This window comes from Apteryx mantelli, chromosome 19 (genome assembly GCF_036417845.1).
Source record: "Apteryx mantelli isolate bAptMan1 chromosome 19, bAptMan1.hap1, whole genome shotgun sequence".
In the NCBI taxonomy this organism is placed as follows: Eukaryota; Metazoa; Chordata; class Aves; order Apterygiformes; family Apterygidae; genus Apteryx; species Apteryx mantelli.
This window is the reverse complement of record NC_089996.1, coordinates 20,490-43,158: the sequence shown is the minus strand read 5'-3', so window position 1 is coordinate 43,158 and position 22,669 is coordinate 20,490.

Genomic DNA, 22,669 nt, shown 5'->3' with positions numbered 1-22,669 from the left:
ACTAGCAAGGGGTACTTATGCGTCCACATCAGTGGAAAGCAGAGTTTAATTTAAAGCTTCAGGGGGATCTTCAGCCATCAGTGGGCAACGGCCCTTGGAAGAGGTCACTGTTACGGAATTCCTGGACAGTTTAGCTGCCTGCACGCACACACACACACACACACACACACGCACACAATAATAATAAAAAAAATCAAAGACTGGAAGAAGAAATTCACAGCAACCATTGATGCATGTGCTGATTTTGGTCTTCTTCCGAAGGCACGCATCTTGTCCATAAGCCAGTGATCAGGTCCTCCAGGCGATTCTGAACCTGCGGAAGCATTAAAAGAAGCAAAAAAGCCACACTGACACTTTCCAGACTGAAGCTCACACCTCATTTAAGGGGTATTACCAAAAAGAAATGCCACAAACATTCCTCCATCTCCCTACTCCTTTACTGTCTACCCCCTGCTCCAGTGATCCAGCAGTTTCCCCTCACTGAAGAATTTCTCCACCAAGTCAGGCCAAGCACACCAAAACAATACTGCCTACGGACGTAGGATTCCTTTATTAGTCGCACCTTGGCATCTTGGGACTCCTTCCAGGTACTTTATGGATTTACACCTTCGAGCCAAGGAATCCACAGTCACTAAACAGGGAAGGTGCTCAGAGGCCGGGGAATGGAATTCTTGCCACAGTCTGAGGATGCCAGCTAGGGCTTGGCGACAAAGCGCTTGGCACCGAGGCAATTCCACAAGCTAACCCGCAGAACGCCTTTCAGGCAGGAACATCTGAAGTGCTGCTGCCCGATGCCTTAAGCACCACGACGGGTATCAAGCAGCAAACATTCAAACCAGCACGCGAGAGGCAAACCCTTACCTCACACAGTGTTAAGAAAGACGCAGACCCGCGAAAACTCTCAGAGCCACAAAGCCTGGGAATGGACCAACAGCAGCCGACCATCTGTAGGCTGCTTTCTTCTGAAAACTTCCCCACATGCATATATACATACATAACTCGGCTAAGTAGCTCATGAAAAAGGAAGATCATGACCATCCGAGCTGTCAAAGGCATTTTTTGTACCCTGATTGGTAAGGAATGTAGTACCTATCTACCGCCAAATGACGAGGAAGTGTGCCATGATATTCAGAAAATACTTGTCGGAATAAACCCATGACATCAAAGTGACAATTGGTCCTTGTGGTTTTCGGGAATACTTGGACATGGAACTTCTCTTGTTTTACAAAGTATGTTTGTTATCATCATTCTGCTCTGTTAGTGTGTTTAATAGTTGTGCTAATATGCTAATTGTTGTTAATTGTGCTAATATGCTGTTGCTTGTCATGTAGTAAACAATTGTCATGACTCAAACACACCGAGCCTGTGTCATGTGACTCTCCCATCCCAGTGTATCCGACATTTGAACCACAAAAAATGGTTTGTGCAAAAATGAATACGAAATGTTTCAAATGGTTGAGATTTCTGATAGTCAGCTATTGCCTCGGGTGTCCACGGCCTGAGGCACCACGCCTGCACCGCGATTCCTCCATGACTGACGGGACAGCGAAGGATCGGGATCCCTAACACAGCAACTTGGTTGCGAACCCAAAGCATGTGCAGAATAATATTTTAGTGTTTGGCTATAGCAAATTGCACTGCACGATTGCAATGTAGGAGTGAGCAATAAAATACATATAATGGAGAGCCGTGCTGTACCTGGAGTCCTTGCTCTGGTACGGTTCCCCTTAAGTTAGTGAACATCCCACCCAGGCACAGCACCACCTTGGTGCAATGCCACAGCATGCTCTGGGAAGGACGTAGAGTCTGGGGGAAGTGTTTGTGTGCAGTGGTCGTGTGGGTGCATCGTGGTGGGGGTTGTGAGAGAAGTGCGTTGTGTGTGTGCGTGTGACTGTGCAAGACGGGGGGGGTGTGCAGTGGGATGGTTTGCAATGCTGACTGCATTAGGGTCCTTTTGAGCAAGATGTGGAAGCTCTGTGTGTTTGGGGGGGCATGCACGTGCGTGCTGGGGGGAATGTTTGTGCATGCGCCATGTTTTACTGTGTGTTAGGATGCGCAGGTAGATGCACATATGGACATGGTTCCCTTCTGCTGAGAGGGGAGGTGAGAGGAGAGAAAGAGGGGTGCCTTGGGGTGCCATAGGGGCAGAGGGGCACCCTGGGGGGCGGAAGCACACAATGGTGTGCAAAGGAAGCAGAGGGGTGCAATGGGGGGCAGAGAGGTCAGGGGAGTGCCATGGGGGGGCAGAAGAGTGCAACAGGGTGCAAAGTGGGCAGAGGGGGCACAGGGGTATCATGGGGGGCAGTAGATGCCATTTGGTGCAATGGGGTGCAATGGGAGGCAGTGGGGGCAGAAGCGTGCAATGGGGTACCATAGGGGCAGAGGGGTGCCATGGGGGGCTGAGGGCTGCAAAGTGGTGCCATGGGAGCAGAGGGGTGCCGTGGCGGGCAGTGGGGGCAGAAGAGTGCAGTGGGGTGCCATGGGGGGCAGAGAGGGCAGAGGGGTGCAATGGAGTGATTTGGGGGGCAATGGGGTGCAATGGAAGCACAAGGGGAGCAGAGAGGTGTCATGGGGGCAAAGGGGGCAGAGGGGTGTCATCGGGGGTAGAGGGGGCTGAGGAGGGCAATGGAGTGCAATGGTGAATAAATATATAAATATGTATAAAGATGTATAAGTATGGACTTTTTCCCTTTAGACAGTTCTAAGGCTCGAGTTAAGGCAATAATTTCTGCTTTCTGGGCAGGCGTATTTGTGGGCAAAGTGGATGATTCTATCTCTCCTTGCAAAGTCACCACTGCATATCTGGCCTGCCGTTCTCCCCTTACTGTAAAGCTGCTTCCATCCGTAAACAGTTCCCATTCAGGATTTGTCAGGGGCTCATCTTTCAGGTCAGGCCGGCTGGAATAAACTTCCTCAATAGCCTGCAAACACTCATGTTCCAATTCTCCTTCCTGGTTTATCGGGAGCAATGTAGCAGGATTCAAAACGGAAGACACTTTTAAAGAAACATCAGCCTGTTCAATTAAGGCGGCTTGGTATTGAATCAATCTACTTGGTGAAAGCCAGGGATGTCCTTTTTGTTCCAATACTGCTAAAACAGCATGAGGTACCTATACAGTGATGGGTTGTCCTAAGGGCAATTTCCGTGCCTCTTTAATCAATAACACTTGCACCAACTGCTCTGAGGCATGCCGGCCATCCTTTACTCACATCATCCAGTTGTTCAGAAAAGTAGGCCACTGCTCTCTTCCATTCTCCCAAGGCCTGTGTCAAAACTCCTAATGCTACATGTTGTCGCTCATGCACACATAATGAAAAAGGTTTAGTCAGGTTTGGCAAGCCCAGCGCGGGTGCTCTCATTAATTCAGTCTTTATAGTGTCAAAACTTTTACGCCATTCAGGGGTCCATTCTAAGACCTCTCCAGGTCCCTTCATAGCATCATACCATGGTTTAGCAATCAGACTGAAATTCGGTATCCACAGCCGGCACCATCCGGCCATTCCTAGGAAGCCTCTCAATTCTTGTTTTGAGTTGGGTGGAGCAATTCTACATACGGCTTCTTTTCTTTCCATCCCCAATTTTCTTTTTCCTTGAGACATTTCAAAACCTAGATAAGTTACCGTAAGCTGCACCACCTAAGCCTTTTTCTGAGACACCTGATATCCGGCCAATCCCAAGAAATTCAGCGAGTCTATAGTAGCCATTTTACACTCTTGTTTTGTCTCACATCCCAATAGTATATCGTCCACATACTGCAACAAAGTCCCAGAAGGATTCCTACCTTGCCAGTCCTCCAGCTCCTTAGCAAGTACATTACCAAAGAGCCTTGGACTGCTCTTAAACCCTTGTGGTAGCACAGTCCAGCAAAGTTGAGTTTTCCGACCTGTGGTAGGGCTTTCCCATTCGAAGGCAAATATTTTTTGGCTTTCCTTTTCCAACAGTATGCAAAAGAAAGCATCTTTTAAATCCAACACTGTAAAATAGACATTGTTCTCAGGTGTTGAGGACAGCAAAGTATATGGATTCGGGACTACCGGCTGGACATCAACAGTTATTCAGTTGATTTCTCCTAAATCTTGTACTAATCGATATTCCTGGGTTCGGGGTCTCTTTACTGGTAAAATAGGGGTCTTATACTCAGATTGACATTCTTGCAATACTCCATTTTGGACAAAGGTATTTATCAAAGGTTCCAAACCTTGCCTAGTCTCTAACTTAATAGCATGTTGGGTATTTTTACCGGTTGTGCTCCAGGTTTTAATTCAGTTTTTACCGGTGTTGCATTCACTGCTTGTCCAGGCTTCCCTGTGGCCCATACGAAGGGTATTACAGCATCCAGGATTTTGTCGGGAATTTCTGCCCTTTGCAACTGCTTCTCAGTTCTCAAACATAGCTGAGCTCTCCAAGCCGTTTCCTTTGGCACATGCAACTGTATCAATTTATCAGTAAAGGTTAGCTGAGCCCTTAGTTTACACAACAAATCTCGTCCTAGGCGAGGCAAGGGGCACTCGCATATGTAAACACTGATGAGTTCAAGTTGTATCTCCAGTTGTGCATTCCATAGGCTTTAAAAATGGTTTCAAAGCATGCTCTCCTGTGACCTACTACATACACTGGACTGAGGATATAAGTAACTATCTCAAAGTCACGGGAACTCTTCTCCTAGGCAAACTTATACATCTGTCTAATAAGCCTGTGGGGAGGAGGGGGGAAGGCTTGGTCAGCGTGAATCTCTTGAGTCAGAAAACAGTTTAGACAAGTGTTCTCAGTATTGTCTTCTGCCCAAGGAAATTTTAGGAGATTCAGGCAGGGTGTCCTAGTGGTATCAGTATGCATTTGCTTGGGAAAGCACAGCATTCAGGTGCTTAAGAGATCCATAAATGAATCTGAAACTGAAAAAGGAAAACTACCAATGGAAGAGCTCCTTGGGGAGATTTGCATGACGTACATCTGATGTTGCAAGCACCAGAACTGGTGCCTATGCTGGACTGTGCTGTAAAAATGTAGTAAATGTAGCTTCCCGTGAGACTCCAAGAGCCCCCCACTCTACACGGCCATGCGGAGTATAAAAGATAGTTGGTGCTGTCCTCTGGGCTTCCTGCGTGCTGCTGAAAAGGAGGTTTGCATGAGAATATTGAGGCATGTAGAATAGGCTGCTGTGGAACTAATAACTCTCTATCTATGCAAACTAACACGTGTAAACAGGATGTAAACTGAAAACTGTGTATCCACCATACAGTGGGTACAGGCAAAGTGTCAGAACACGCCTACCAAGACAAAACAGTTACTTAATAACAGAGTGTAATTTCTCCTTGGATTAGATTATAGGCCTAGCTACCCAGACAGAAGCAGACCTGAACCTCTGCCTGACTTCAGAGCTACTGAGAGCTAAGGTCCCTCCTAAGGAGCCTCACAGCTCGATTCGTGTGGGGCTGTGCTTGAGCAAAGCAGATGAGCCCTTCAGCAAGGTGTAGGAGCCTGGGTATGCTGCTGCACCACCGGGAGTGCTGAGTTTTCAGTTCAGAGTGGGCTTGTGTCCAAGTCAATCTGGAGCACAAGCAGCGCCTCTCCATTTACATCAGCAAATAGTTTCTGTCATCAGGCTATGCTAGGTTGTAAATTATGGGTGCTGACAGGAAGTTTGTTTTTTAAAATCACCGACCAGACACTGACTACTCTTTCTGTCTCAGCAATGGTTTTGGATCAGAAAGTAAGTGGAAATTCATATTTCATTCTTGTTTTGTCCAATTCAGACTCTCTAGACCTGACCGGCATGCCAGACAAGCACTGTTTCCTTCTACGGCTGTACCTAGCAAAAGAATTCCCCAATGTGGGCTACCGCAGTTTTCTTGACCTATCTTCCTTCAGTCCTCCTCATGGAGGAAGGTCATGACTTATATTGTCATAGGACATACTGTATGTATTCAAGAGAAGGCTGGGATCACAGGAAAGCACCAGAGATTACACATTCTTTTACATCTCCTGAATAAAGATTAAGCAGTGCAGTCACATAAGGTTAGTACCTCTGCAGTCATGGGACTGTTGCAGAATGCAGTACCCCTGTTTTCAAACATTACTGCTGGAATGGAACCAAATCAGATGTTTGACTTTCAACAAGAAAAAAGAATGTTAGCCTACTTTAAAGTGCCTTTTCAATATTTAATTTATTTCATTTTTTTCCCACCCTTTTTCTCCCATTGCTTGCTAGTTTCAGTTCTTAACTCAGTGTTTTCAGTAGAAAATCTTTATTTAGTTCTGTTTTGTTGTTTTTTTTCCCTTGGCCAAATTCTCTCTGGGTTATATCACTGTGATTTCAGAGTAAGTCAGGAGGAATTGTTCTAGATTTACACTAATTTAAAACTAAATATTAGCTAAAGGGAGATACTAGATTCAGACTAGTGCAATTGAATGCTTTCCTCTGCTTCAGTCAGCTGCAGTGATTATTCAGTCTTCATGTTTCACTTGTGAATATAGCAGATTTTAGATATAAATCTGACTTACACAGTAGTTGCACATCTAGGCTGGATGCAGATGACTGCACTCAGACACCATTTGTATGACAGTGATTGAGCAAATCCATCACCGTACAGGTAACCAGGGAGGACAGCTCCCTGTGGATAGTGTGAATGGAAATGCTGTTATATCTGCCCCTGGACAAAATGCCCATTCCTGTATTTGAATGTAGTTTATTCTCTGGAGCATGTATTTGAACTTTGACCTCAGGGTATTCTTAAAACTCTTTCCGCTTGAATTCTGCCCCAATACACCTGTGCTTTTCCATTCTTTGCAGCTCTTGGGTTTTGCAACCAATTCAGCTGCTGTAAGTGTTCTTGTCTTCTCAATCTACAAGAGACACTATCAACATTCTTCATCTTTTTCTGTGTTTGATTTTAGTGTTCAGACCCTCAAATACCTTTCTCCTGTGCATTTTGCATACAATAAAAACACTCCAAGATATGTCAGGCTTTCTCAGGTAAGCTGTGATGGATAGATTAGCTGCATTTAGAAGGAAAAGAAAATATGAAATATATTCTGAAGATACAGCACAATTGTTATTTTTTCTTACAGTAGCACCCACCAACATTAACAGAGCTCTGATACACTTGCATATAGTAGTTATATAGTCACAGCTAACTTCAGTCAGTAGAGACAAGAGGGAGCAAAGAGAAGACATTAGCACAGTAGGGAAATTAAATAATTCATCATGGTATCTTGACACTAATCCTCGCTTCTTTGATGTATATAAATCATTAAAGGGCATGTTGTCCTGTAAATGCTCTAACCAGGCTCCAGGTTAGCCAGCCGAACGCCCAATGTGCTTTGGAAGCCCGTCTTGGCACAGCGCAGAGTGTGAGATATTACCCAGGCTGTCTTGGTGAGACCCATCCAGCTTCAGCCCTCACCTTGTTAGAGTCTGGCCAGCAGGAACTGCAAGTAGACAGATCTACAGTCAAGGAGAGCTCCAAATCACTACCGCATCTGTAGTGCGTTTCTCCTCAAAAATCCTTTCAGGTTGGGAAGTGCTGTAATATCTTCTATATAGAGGAAATCAGGTTCAAGAACATCAAAGCCACATCAATATAATCTGTGAAGGCAGGTCAGAAAGCCTGTAGTTCCAGGGTCAGATGAGACAACCTCGCTTGTATCACTTGTACTCATCTAGCATCCCTAATATTTCTCTACCCATGAAATATACCATACTCAATAATACCTTCAGCTCCTGCTTTACATTTGATTTACAGCAGCTGTGCTGCCTTTTGCTGCTAACGCTGTTATTGCCAGGGATTTTGATCTTAGTGACTTTGAGTACAGAGGGTGGATTGGCAGTCACCCATGCTCCAGCGGATGAAGCAAGCCAGTCCATGGTGTAAAGGGTAGGGATGGGAGCTTTAGGCATCACCTTTATGCTAGAACTCGAGCAAGGCTGTTTTGACTAGGGCACTTCACTGACTTTCCCTTCTCCTTTCCAAGATCTGCACTGTGCTGTTTTGCAGCAGGTATGTGCTGCTCAGCTGGTTTCCCCATTGCCAAGAGGACTGTCTTATCCTCCATGTACGTATATATTTGTGTGTGTGTATAGGGGTGTGTGTGTGTGTGTGTATGATGTTTGGGTGCCTGATAAAAAAAGGAAACACATTAAAAAGGTGCATCATCTTTAATGTATTTATCACCTTATGGTAGACATCCATATAAATACATCATAGGCAGGTATAGCAATAAGAAAGCTGCCTCGGCAGAACTGTGTTTTGTAATGCTTCTGTCTGCCTCAGAGCATGATGACCTCATTGGGAAATATCTTCTTTGTTTGGAAAAAATTAAGCTAAAAAAATTTCTAAAGAATTAATGGAGTTTGACCGTCATTACAGAAATGGTCACTCTTTTATGTAAAAACAGAACACTTTTATTCTGCTGTTTAATGAAAATATTACAGTGGAACAAAGGAAATTGCAGTCTGTGGAAATGACGGGATAGTTGAGAAATCATTATCCTTCTGTTTAATGCCTGTGTAATGACTGAAGTTGATTATTTTGTCATATAGAATAAAGGCAAGAGGCATTATAATTTTGTTTACTCATTTGCAGGTTTTCTTAAGCTGACATTTTTCAGATCAGTCTTGGGAATTTAGGAATATGTCTAAATTATTAAGAATCAGTGAGATACTATTAAGATGTGTCAAAATTCCCTAGACTGTTTTGAAAAACTATACTGTTACTTTTACAGAAATGTGGAAAAAAGGCTTTTCCAGAGCTTCTCTTCTTTTTGTAATTTTAACAACATTTCTTAAATTTCAGAAAAAAAAAAAAAAGAGGCCAGAATACTTGTTGCAATACAAAGTGCTGTTTGTGCTGAAGCTAACTGACAGGGCCATGTGAAGGGAAGAACTGGAGTAATTGCTGAAGCTTTAGTTGTTAACTGTAGTGGTGAGTTTCAAAGTGAAGGCTGTGGTGGTAGCAGAAGATAAGAATTGTAGAAGGAAAAGGGCATATTCAAGGTGTGCTTCAAAATACTACAAATAAGACTTCAATGTCAAGTGGTACCATGGAGAGCGGAAAAGGGAACACAGACATTATGAAGACAGATATTATGAGGAATAGACAGATCTTATGAAGAATAGACGGATGTTATGAGAAATAGCAAAGGAAGATTCCCAGTCTGTCAGCACGGCCCTCAAAAGCCTGATGAAGACTGGAGGGGTGAGAGGATCTGGTGGATGGTCTTTGTTCATGACAGCATCAGAAGGACTACAGAAACATGAGTTCTAGATATTCTGGCTACACTTGCAGTACAATGTCCAGGTTAGTGTCCCACCCAAAAAAGCAACTCTCTTCTCAGGAGACATATTCTCGTGCTTTAATTCCTGGGATTAGTTTCATGAAAATCAGCATGTTGGTTGTTTCAAATTGAAGATCAACAGTCAAGTGTGAGGAAGAAGACACAAAGGCAATGTTGTTCCTCACAGCTATTATGCTATGAGGAGCTATAGCTGTCACTGGCTATTTTTATATAGGTACATGCAGTGTTTCCCTTTAGTAGGTAGAAGAGGTCTTACAGCTGGATCCCTATAGGGACGCAGCTATCCAGTGTGCAGCTGCACAGGTGTAAAATGTAGATTCTCTAACCTCCTGACTTCTCAGCCACCTCATCTTAGAGGTTCTCCAGCTTTTTATATATTCATGCATCAATTTCCTGGAAAGCTGTATTTTTTTGATAGAGAGCATGCACACAGCACCACCAAACTGCTCAGCTACTGACTCGCTCTTTGATCTTTAACTCACATTTCTTCGTCTGTCTTGCCCGTGGCCCTGTGGAAATAAGCATTCCCGCAAGCGCTTGCTGACTCAGGCCTGGCTTTAATGACACACTCCTGTTTACCCAGAGATTAAAATGGTAAAAATTAATTGATTTACATCAGAGCTGTACACATCCAAATCTAAAAGCTTGTTCACTCAAAATCCAAATTTCATACAAGCGAACAAACAAAAGCCATCTAAAACTTCTTGTTCATTAAGAGTTTTTGAAAAAGTTTAGACATTTTTGTTGTTATTATTTTATCCAAAATAACCCTTCCATCCAAAGTATTAATCTCAAATGTATTTATATGGTTGTTAAAGAAGTAACTCAAGCAAGAGTATTTCATTAGAAACTCTCTTTAACTACACAGAGAGGAATTCATAGCTGTGCTCTATCTTTGTGCTTAATCACCTCCTTTCAACACAGTAATTTATTAGCAAATCTCTTGAGGAGCAGTTCTCGTTTGTGTTGGGAAGCAAAGTAAAGTCCTTGTACGTTCAGTGATAATGGTTTAGTTACATGCCAGATTTTGTGAAGCCCATTACCTATATTATGTGTCATTTCAAAATGACTGGAGTATTCATTTATTTTGATGGTGATAAATGAATTCTAGAAAGATCTGTGATTACTTTGTTGATCTAGCCCTATTCCAAATTCTCTGAACTAAGAAGAAAACAAAATCTGTCTAGTTCAATGAGGAAATAAAAAAATCATAGCCTAATGAATACCTAAATGAAATAAACCGAACCAAATCCAAACAGCTCAAGCTTTATGCACTTTAGTCAAGAGGGAGACAACTAAAAGGGACAATGTTTTGGTTTTGCTCTTTGCTAACATATGACGTTTGGGGCTCAATGGGACAAAATGATTTCTTGTTACAGAGGTATGATTCCTAATGGAAAAGAGAGTAACTTTTTGGGGGGAAAATATGCACACACCACTGGGGATTGTTTGGCAGGAAGAATGAAGGCAAAAAGCTCCCATGTTGTCTCAGAATAAGGGCAATAGATTTGGTCGGACCTCCTGCACAGGTAATGCATATTGTGCAGAACAGAAAGTATGAGATAGCATCTAATACAAACAGATTTTTATTAGTCACTGCCTAGGATATCTTCTAATACCTCATGATTTGCCTTTATTCCATGTAACTATATGGTCTGAATTGGAACATCAATATTAGGACTCTAAACCGAAGGTGGGACAGTGTGAGTGAGGAGCGTCAAGCAGAATATCTACATTTAGGAAAAGGAGAAAAAATGATGCGGTCAATGACAGGCCCACGAGACCTTAGTAGTATGTGATGCTGTACAGCAAATATTGAAGGAAAGAATAAATGAAGAGAGGGGACATAAATGGAAAAGATGTTTTTTTAAAATTAAACACAGTTTTTCTGAGACAGACTGTCTGAAAAAGAAACAGGTAGTTGTTCTGTAAGCAAAAAATGATTTTTTTTACAGAAGAGAAGAACCTTAGGTTCAGACTACGCAGAATTTATTGAAGTATTTGACACAGTGCCACATAAAGACATTTTTAGGTAAGCAGGAGAAGAGGAGAGCACTATAAGAAATGTTGTGTCTTCTTCCAATCCTCCTCCCACCCAGTGTTTAACTGGGCAGCAGCATCCATCCATGCCACAAGCCAGCCAGGCTCTGGAAGGCTGGATACAGCCTGCATGACTGCCACATAACAGCTGGACAAGAACTGGCCTTCATCCAGCCAGCTGAGATGTCAGGCAGAGTGAAGCTACAGTCTGTCTCCCTCTGGGTATAAGAGAGTCATCTTCGCCTCATCTCCTCCATGGTACTCCAGAGCAGAGCCATTAGATGCTGCTGGAATTGGCTCCCTGAGTAAATGCAAGTCTCACTGCCGCAAACACGCTATAAAGCTTTGTGACAGCAACAGAAATTAGGGTTTCAAACACCAATTTTCCACACTCAGATAGCTAAATGCTCACATCACAGTTGTTGTAACCCTCACATTACCATATTCTCCTTGACATTCGTCACCATTAGTTGTTGTCCCACATCTAACATTTAGTGGTAATCTCTGAGATGAGGATGCAAAGGTGCATTTTTATTGCATTTATAGCATGCTTTTGAGTGCTATGAATATTTTAGAAATGGAAATCCCTCTTTGCCATTTTTCTTCGTTCTGCCCACTCTAGCATGCCATTTTTTTGTTTATGCTAATGGAAGCAATAAGCTCTGCAGAGAAGCGCATTAGAGGAGACTTCTGAGCGTCTCTGAGACGTCTGCTTCCCTCTGGGCAGGTCTTCCGTAAAGAACGTGAGGCCTACAGAAATGGACCATCCCCTGGATAACCGGCTGCTGTTTTAGCTTGTAGGCTAGAACGACAGCTTCTCAGAAGTTGTGCAGCAGCACCACAGTCTGGATTCACTTTCGTGTTTGCACACAGAAGTTTGGTTCTAAGTTCCTAACATGACCCTTCATTAAGCAATGTGTCCACCTATGGCTACCCTGGGAGTCTTCAGGAAAGGATTTGTATGAAGCTCTTGTGAAAGAGATGTGCAGGTTGCTGCAGACGCTATTTGCAGCGTGGGGTTTTGACGGGAAGGAGAATTCAAGGCAGATTTGCCCTGATCTTTACAAACACACATACACATACGCATACACAGAAAAATAGGATTGGAAGAGGCTTTGGGAGGTCATTTCATCAGTTCTACTAACCTTAGGCAGATTAACTACACCTGTGTGGTTCCTGACTAATATTTGATCTCTTCTTAAAGCCTCTAATGATGGATAATCTACCTTCTCCCTAGGCAATCTCTTAGACTGTTTAACAGGTTCAAACATGTCCTATCATACTCTTTGCACTGCATTTCGCAGACCTCTGAACACTTTGAGGACAGTGAGTGCTCTTAAAGAAGCAACCATATCATTTTCACAGACCTCCGTCATGCAATCAGGAATGGTGGGGACAGAATCTACTAATTGTGGGTGGAGGGAAAATCTATGGAATTTGCATTTCACCATATAGTACCAAGAGAAAAATCTAGCACAGGAACTAATCTTCTGCACACACGCACACATACGCACACACCATTTGCCAGAGAGCTATGAAGTACCTATTCTGCTTTGGACTTTTTATTATAATAATACAATTACTTTTGTCAAGAAGTATATCACTTAACCTGATTCTAAGAAAAATGGGCAAGGATTCTTAATAATTAACAAAATGCCATTCCTTTAAAAATGTCACCAACTTTATTAAACTGAAATTGCCATTCACAGTCACTAATCCACCTACAGATTGAAATTTTCTTTAGAAGTTACTAGAACCTGCTCATATTGAAAAGAGGAGAGGCAGGATAGGCCTCTGGCTGGATGACAAGTGCTGAAAGTTTGGCGAAAGAACAAGCAAGGGTTTAGCAAAAGCTGAGCTTTTATCCAGCTGATTAGAGTGAGATAATAGGAGTTAAGTCCAACTGATGAAAGTTATAGCCTCAGATTCTTGTGACATTTGGGAACTCAGCAGCCAATGCTTTATGCTAAATTTGGGAGCCTAAATCCCCTTATGTTCCTGCCTACAGTGCATAACTACAGCAAGGTCTATATTCCTTGCACACAAGCAGGTAAAATTCTTGTTGATGTTGACTAAAATTTTGGAGACTAATATAACGTTTGATGGGCATACAGCAGATAAACATTAGTTACAGGGGCTGCCCTGTCGCATCATGTTGCATTTGATTTTTCTTCCATCTGATCTCTTCAGGCAGTCCATCCATGAAGTGAGATTCCAGATCTGAGAGATGTGCTCAGCTGTCAGCTTTTAGCTTGGCTCAGGGTAGATGCTGGTCTGAATCTCAATTTTTCATTAATCTAGAAGACTTGCAAAGTAGGTGGATCTGACCTTTGAATGTAATCCTTTTCCAGAGCCTTGTGGGGATGGAATACAGACTACAGTTGCTTGGCCAGATTTCATTGACAAATACTGATTCATTGAAATGAAAATATTTTGTAGAAAATATATCAGTTTTGATGGAACTTCCACTAATTCACAGGCAGGAGCCTGTGGGAAATGTCTGCTTTTCAACCAGCTCACCTGACTGCTGGGAGGTAATTTGCTGTCTGTTACTTCAATTTGCTGTCTGTTACTGTTACATCCCTGCCCACTGGCTTGGAAGCAACTTCCTCCTCCCAGTTGCAATGGCACTAAGTGCACCAGAGCTCCCAGATTCCTATCTGGTTTTCCAGGTTTTTGCCATGGAGCCAAGAACTCTAGTTCTGGCTGAAAAAACTATTGATCTGTGAAACCTTTCTGCAATGTCAAGGTCCAGCTCCACCATACCTACCTTCCAGCACCTTGCTGAGGACCAGGATGTAGGACTGTGGCCATCTTTGTACACTGAAAATTGTCAGCAGCAGGCACATTTAAGTTCAGGCCACCTAAGATTTGAGTCACTCTGGAATCATCAGCTCTCCCCGCTTACTGTACATGGGTGACTGTGCTCTGAAATAAAGCATAGCACTAGATATCTGAAATTAGGTAGGGTTAACAGAGACCAAATGAACTTCAATGAGATAAAGCTGCCCCTTGGGAGATTCCTTTAATGACAATTTTCCCAACAGCCTTCTCAATATGGCTACTGCATGATTCTTTTAACACTTTCTGTTTAGACTCTCATCCCGAATTCTTATAATAAATGACATGTAACTTGTGTGTACTGCCATGCCAATATATTACCAGAGAATATATTAATGATACTTTATAGGCAAAGAGACATTTGCCATATTGGGCTGTCTGTATATAATAATATATAATAATGTATATAATATTAATAATAATGTCTGTATATAGTACAATGTGCTTCAGTCCAAGTAAATGGCAAGACTGGACCCAAATGCTACCCATATACAAATACAATATATGAGAAATCTAAAATGCATTTGGATATATGCATTGATCTCAAGGAGGCTGAACCCTACAATGATTAAACTGCAATAAACCAGCGATTACTGTGCTGGCCACTTCTTGGAAGAGAAAAAAAGTCTTGGCTGTAAGAGCTGTTTAATGGGTGCATGGAGCCACTGCATGTGGAGCGCACAGGTGTTACAAGGGGGCACCTGAAACTCAGCAGCGCGGCTCTCCTGACCTTTTCTCTGTGCCTTTTAACTAGCTGCCCGTGCTGCATTTTCCTGCCTCTCCCCGTTTTGTTCCAAAGAGGGATATCAAGGTTGTGAAAGAGCAGAACATGAATAGTCAGCTAATCAAATCACCGAATGCCAGGAAGGTCAGCGCCGTCGTGGGAGGGTATTGACTTCCACAAGCTGTCGCGAAGGAGCACCGCAGTGTTCGAGCCCTGCGCAGGGGAATCAGCCCAAATTTGAAAGGGAAATGTGAGTTGCTTCTCCAGCCTGGGTGCTGGGGGGGAAGGAGGACTAGCGGGAACAGCAAACTAGACGCATCTAGTGCTCTTTATTCTGCCTTTTGGCAGCGAAGGGCCCCGATCCCCCTCCTGCTGCACATCAGCGGAGATGCATTACTTCCATGTGCACGATCCTCGCTCACACCAGCAGCCCACTATTGCTGCCTCGAAACCCCAGTCCCATTGCCCGTCCGCTTACTGGAACAACTCAGCGAGGGCCACGTGGAAGTTACTTATTTGTGCCATTTAGTTTCCCCTGTACAGGCACAACGCTCGGGAACGTCTTTGTGTGCCACTTGCACGTGAAGCTGGGGATGAGGATTTGCCACGATGGACAGAAGCAAAGAATGAGCGCTTGTGTGTTCTTAGTTAATATTTTCTCCCCGGCACTCCTCTGGGCCAGTCCCAGTTGTCGAAAGCCTCTGTTTACCAGTCCGGCTTCCCTATTTCAGTACGATGCGTCCCTTCTCATCTGCTCGTGTCTTGGCTGGCAGTTAGTCATTTGATCACTTGATTATCAAGGAATAAAAGGGAAAAAGAAACAGATCGGTAAAAAAAAATTGGACTTCTTCAATAGCTGCAGATCAAAGAGTGCAAAAGCGGACACATTCTGAAACGCCCTGGCTACAGAGCACTGGCGACAGGGTTAAACGAATGCCACCAGGAAGCCGTTACTGGTTTTGTTGCTATTATTTTAATAAAAACCGACATGTTGACTTCTCTGTCTAAATGAAGTAATAACTTATACCGGTAGGCTCTACCATACCATGTTAATTGCAGCTAACGTAGTTTAGCCAAACGGTTTAGTCTATATTTAAACCAAAGCGAAATAGTTTAGTCTGAACAACTTTGCATTTCCTCAGCTGTTCATAATATTGTGCATATTGCTTCAAAGCAAAGCAAAGCTTCACCTCAACTAGGCAAAATAATTGGTCCCCTCTTTATCTAAAGCTACAGGGTAATTGTGGATAGATGTGGCTCAGACCCATCAGCTCGTTCAGTCCTTCCCTCTGCCAAGGTAGGGTTGGCGCTTTTAGGGTATTCAGCCTCAGTTCTCCCTCCCTTATTTCAACTCATTCTTTCTGAGTTACATTCCTGCGTACGAAACAGCCCCTCTCTTCTTCCTTGTTATTAATGCTCTACAGGCAGCCGGACACTATTATGCACTTTCGTAGGTGCTCAGAGGCAGTTCGTTCTTCCATTCTTACCTAATTCATCACTTTCTGTTTCAGACCTATGAAAGGTTCTTTGAGTTGTTTTCAATGTGTGTTTCTCTTAAAGATAAATGCCTATTAATAAACAGTCTAATATAATATTCAGGGTTGACATTCGGAAGTATTTAAACACTGGAGAAGAAAAATTCTTCAAGAATAAAACAATTTAAAAAACCCCACTCTCTTTATTGACAAATATATCTCCAAACTGAAAAATACAGACCAGTCGAGCATACTTTCCTTCAAAAATAGAGAATCTCCTGAATTTCATTTAAATGAGGCTTGTGTTTTTGGATAAATTCTGATTCCTTCTGATTCTTTTAAATCAGGATTAGACCACAGAAGAATACTTGATCCAAGATCGGTATCAGACAGAGGATGTGCAGAAATGGTGGTGACACCCTGCATTTTGGGCAATATAGCCTTCATGTTTCTCTTCTCAATAACCCAACTATGTGCTTCTAGGCCAAAGGAGAGAATCACAGTCCATGTGAAAGGGTAGAGAAATTCTGCAACATTAAAACCTGCTTCCCTGTACATGAATCCAAAAATTTCCAACATTTTAACATGCACTGTGGTTGAGTATTTAAAAAAAAAAAAAAAAAACAACTTCCTGAGCAGGTATTAGAGATCTTTCTCTCAGCAACTATTATCACGTAAAAAGACATTTCGTACCATGAGATTCTTTGGTCCTCAGTCTAGTTTCATTTACATTGGTGTAAAGCAGTAGTTCAATGCTATTGAAATCAGTGAAAGAAAAAAACAGCATCAGGCCTTAGTAGTGATGCAGAAGAAAGCTAATGTATTATTTTAAGATAACTGGCAAATTGGAGGCAGAACAATAATCCTGACAGCCCTGTAAATTCTGGGTCTTGGCTTAGATTCATTATACTTTTGGCAGGATCCCTCCCTGTGTTACCTAAGATCATTATTGTCTCTGGCCAGGCAATAAAATCCTGTAATCTGACTGTAAAATGCTTTAATTTCCCATTCATTAGTTTTTCCTGAATTTTACTTTGTGTACCCTGGGAGAAAATAGCTCCCTTCCCTTTTTTTCCCCCTTTCCTCTTTTTCTTACAGGCATTCAGGCAAACACTGAACAAGATATATTTTTTATTGTCTGGTTTAATTTTATCAGATAAACAGCCCCATTCAAGTGCATAAAGGACTCCCTCACACAGATGACATTATCTCCAAATGTTGTTCAACCCAGAATTATGAATTCAATTTGGTAGATGCAGCCTCAATTTGAGTGGAAGGGGCTCTCAAGGCCTGCAAAGTCCCTTCACAATCAGGTGGCTGGGAGCACACCTGCCTTCAGCATAAGTGCAGAAGAAGGGATAACAGACTTTCCAGACCTTCCTCATCCCCAGTAAACTAATGCTTGCAACTGCAGGTGGTTTCTTTAGGGTAGGCTGGTAGCAGGTGATGTAGATTCCTAAGTTAATTCAAAGCAAAGTACTTTGGGGGTGCAGGTGCTGCAGCTGTTTACCCAGGCTGAGATGCCACCAAGGTAAGTTTCTCCTATGCCTGGACTAGCTCATTAAGACTGCTCTGCTCTCAATCTACAGTTTGGATGTATAGTGAAATGTTACAACTCTATGGCATGTCATGCAGTTATTTTAATAGTTCTTTTGACCTGATGGTCTATGAATCTGTGTAATCAGTGGTCCTCTTGCATTTGTCTGGCTAGTGTTGTCTTCCTTCAGATACCTGTTCTTCTAGCTATCCCAGGTGGGCAAGAGGAATTTTTTTGTTTATGAAAATCAGTGGAAAAGGGCTCTGAAATCAGTGAAAGGGCTTCTTGCAGCCTGAGGCCTGTAAGTTTGCAATCTCCTTCTGCGGGAATCACAGAGCTAGTGGTGTCCTTGGGCAGCTGCCCCTGCACAGGCTCCTTTCTTTGCAGTGACCCTGGGCATTCCCAGGAAGAGCTGGCAGCAAGCAGGAAAGATCCCATACCTGCTTTCCATCAACAGATGTCTGTGCCTTCTGTACAGACACCTGGATTTTGTCAAAATGGCATCTTTCAGCAGAGAAAGGGCTCTGCCGAAAGGCTGTGGGCTTCTGGAGCAGCATGCCCCTTGTCGTGGTGACCCTCTGCGCTGCCGCAATGCGTACCGCACTGCGTGTGGTGGGAGGGCCCCTCTAAAGCTCTCTAGTTTCCCTGTTTAACAATAATAAGTTGCATATCAAATTCTATTCTGTACGACATTAATGCGAGCATGAAGAAACAGCAGGGCTTACTCTTGATTTGCACATGCTTAAATGATGGGAGTGTTTGGGGGTTTTTTTATTATTATTATTTTTCAGCCTTTTTGAAAACCTAGTTTTAAATAAAACCTATATGCCTTTTCTACAAGCTGGTGTGATCACAGAAAGTCTGTCCCAGGCTACTCTGTCTTCCACTTCTTCAAAGTGTAAGTTTTTAATAGAGAGTGTGTGAATAGGGTTGAGGAAGAGAGTGTCTCCTTATGCCTCATTAGCTTGCACTAAAATTTTTCTCCATCAACAGCTTTTTGACTAAGCTGTGGCTTGAATTTTAAACAGTCCGGTGACTGTGCTGTTTGCTTAGGTAAGGTGGTTTTATTAGTGCTGCAGAATAAGAGGTAGGATCTTTGCGGGAATTTTTGCCTTTGACTGAGTAGAAGTAGAGCTGGTTGAGGGAAAAGCACTTCTGAAATCCCCAGTTGCTGTTCAGACTTTTAAGGTTAAGGTGCATCACACACAAGCAGCAAATACAAATTACCAAAGCTTGTAGTTTCTGTCCTCTATAAAATATAGCATCCATCAAAATGGACAATGTTTCACTATAATGAAGTTCAGTTGCCAAAGAGTCTTGGACCTCTGTGTTTTGGCATCAGTTGTTATTTAAAAACAAACAAACAAAAAAAACACTTTGCACCAACATGGTTTTGAATTTCTTGCAACTACTGATTGGTTTGGCTACCTGTCAAAAATATTTTGCCTGCTCATTTCGTGCCGCAGTGATTCCAAGCAGGCTTCAGCTTTCCTCCTGCAGAGCCCTTGGAAGAAGGATGCCATCAGGCAGCCTCCTCAGGCTCGCTTGGGGTCTCTCCTGGACCACCACTTCAGTCTGGAAATCAGTCCCTGACGTTCTTCTCTCCTCCTCTCATCAGTGTGATAAGATGACTGGTAGTGCTGGAAAGAAAGCTAGCAGGGAAAGAAAGTAGCATGACATAGATCACATTTTTCTCAGGGAAAGGTTTGATTGGTCTGCCTGGTTCCTACAAAACCTTCCTTTTCCTGTTATAGCAGCAGTGCGGGCAGATGTGAAGCTCCTTTTCTGTGTAATCCTTCCAGTACAAGGCATTTTATGATAGTGATAAAAACTTGATTCAAACATTTTCACTTTTTCTATAGTTATGCTTGAAATCTTTGCGTATGAAAGATGGTAATTTCCTTTTCTGGAACACAGTTTTGGATTGGCGAGGGAAGCAAGGGAAGTGGTCCATACTCTAACCTAGGAGATGAAGGCTTTGCACCAGGGGTCGGAGGACACAGTGATGTTCCCACTTGTGCCACCACCCTCCTGTCTGAGCTCAGACCAGGGACGTGACTCCTCACTACCATGGTTTCTTCTTGTGCAAAGTGGCGCTGATGATGATTCCTGACTTGATGAGCTATTTACTTGAATGCAAACTAGATGTGTAAACTGTGTAAATGTGTAAGTTAACATTCTAGTTCCCCACTATGCGCTAGGGTGCTAGTATCATAGGCTAAAATACCCAAAATATTAGAAAATGATTGTATATACCCCATGCATCTAATTCTAGCAATTCCTATTCCATGGTAGCAAGAGAGAGGAGCTCTGTGGAGAAAGCTTGCCATGTGGATATGGGATTACTATATCAACTTATTTTAACTGAGCACAAACACATTTCTTTCCCTGCTTTTTCAAAGCAAAAGAGATTTTATGAGTCTGTTTTCCTAGTATCTCCTACAGAAAAATCAATGAAAATATTCCTTCGTATGTGGAGGCTTTTTCTTCACAGAGAGTTTATGAAAGGAAGAAAGTTCTTCAAATTGTCATGCAAAGGAAGCATCTCCTGTTATGATTCAGTCTTTCCTAGGCACAGTCCTGTTCTCCTGGGAACTGCATAAATCCAACACTAAAGCGGCAGGGGGGAAAAGACAAGTCATTTCAGAAATATGAGCTGCCGAATTAGCATTTTCTCCCATTACTGCAGGCCTCACGAAGAATGCTTATAACAGGTCTTCTGGTTTTGCTCACCCAAAAGGAATATACTCAGAGTTGCAGAACATCTGGTGCTTGATGATTTTTCATGTGTTCTGGAAACGTGGCTGTCATACATGCATCCTCACCGGTATTTTTGAAGAATGCATTTCTACAACACATTTTGTTGAACTTGGACTGGATGCTTTATCATGGGGGCAAAGAGCATTCGTCATGAAGTCATTCGCACCTGGCTGGGTGTTTACCACACCGGTGCCCAATGCAGTCACACAGGTAGCGGCCCAAACTTTTTCGGCTTTGCATAAAGTAATCAACTGGGTGAAATTTGGAGCCTATTGAAATCAGTGGGATTATTGCCATTGAGTTCTTAATGGGACCACAATACACTAAACTCCAGCTTAACCTTTCCAGAAATTTCCCTTGCTAATTTTGGCTTGAATTATAAAAACGGACAGATGCTGGAGAACCAAAGGAAGAAAATATGACCCTTTCCCTTTTAAATGTGACCTCGTGCAAAGCGCTGTGTTGTTGAGGAGTGACAAAGCAAATCCCGTCTCAATACCTTGTGGATCTGTTTTTATCTTTCTATGCTTAGGTCAGTATCCTGTAACTCTCATTTGCCAATTAAGCTACATAAGACGCTACAGGATGTAATTTTGCAGATGCTTCTTCAGGCAACAAAACTGATTTGAGGAGATGAAGACCTTCTCCCCTCCCTGTTGTTCCCTCTCTTGCAGTACCCGGTAGTAGCAGTAGTATCAGCAGATAAACAAGATTGGGGAACTACCAACCTGAGATCAGCTTTAACCCAAGAAAAGTGATTGGTATAATCCAGATCTGTCTTGCAGTCCAGTTCATCCTGCGACTGCACAAGTAGTTGAGCATACAGAGGTAAAAGCTGTGCTACCAGCAGAAATGCTCTGGAAACCAAAACTGAAGGCAACCTGCCGGGTTCTTCTCTTCCCTCCCCTCTTCCAGGGCCAGGATGGCGGTGGGAAGGCTGAATCCTTCCTCTCAGGGGCAGGGAGCTGGACGTCAGCAAGTAAAAAAGATATTTCTGAGGAATATGCTCCACCACCTGTCTTCACGGGAAGTTTTGTTCACAATCAAATGGTTGACCCTCACTTGGGCGCATCCCTTGCCTCATGGCTAGGTTTGGGGAGGATGCCTCATGGCAGGATGGGAGAGTAATGATTTCCCTGCAGAGCTGGGCTGGAAAATGCCACTAGTTGTTAAAGTAATTTCAATGGTGCTGTTCAGTGAAGAGAAACATTAAAACCTGAAACTCTTGCCAAGATTTGGGTTAGCAAATGTGCATCTCTGCTTATGAGGAAGAATATGCAGAAACAAGTGCTTTATCTCCTGTATTTAAGGATGCAAAGTAACCCGGTTCACTGAGATCCTTATTGCCATCTGGGACTGCTACATGCCACTGTAATCCAAGTAATAATCACCAGCAGTAAAGGCCCAGGTAGTCAGTCTGCTCATAGAAAAGGAGGCTCTTTTGAGATTCAAGCTGGAGAAAAAACAATGCACCATTTAGCTGGAGAAAAAAGATGTGCAGTTTTGGTGAAAAATATAAAACAAAGATATATTCCATCTAGGACTGAAGCAATAAGCTGACTGTAGGAAAGAGAGCTCTGGATGTTGGTAGTCCAGGCCAGCTAGGATCTGGAGCTTCGTCCAAGTCCCCACACAGGCTCTGCACAGACTGAAATCCATCTCTCATGCCTCAGCACCTCTCACCCTTGGCACGATCCCGGCCTCCCCGAACCCAGCAGGAGTTCTGTCAATGGTGTCAGCAGAGGCAGGAATTCACCTCAAATAGACTATGGTTTTCTGGAAGGTCTGATGCAGTTCAGCAAAGATTTGGGACATGCAATGCCACAGAGTCTGTCTTGTTCTTGCTTGATGCCAGGAATGCCAGGCTGCGTGCTCCGTGGGTGCAGGCTATCAGCTGTGTCTTTGATCTGTTGTTATGTTTGTGTATGATACATGAAGAAAAGGGGTGAAAAAGTGATTTGATATGCATGCCCTGGCTTTGGGAAAAAAAAATGCAT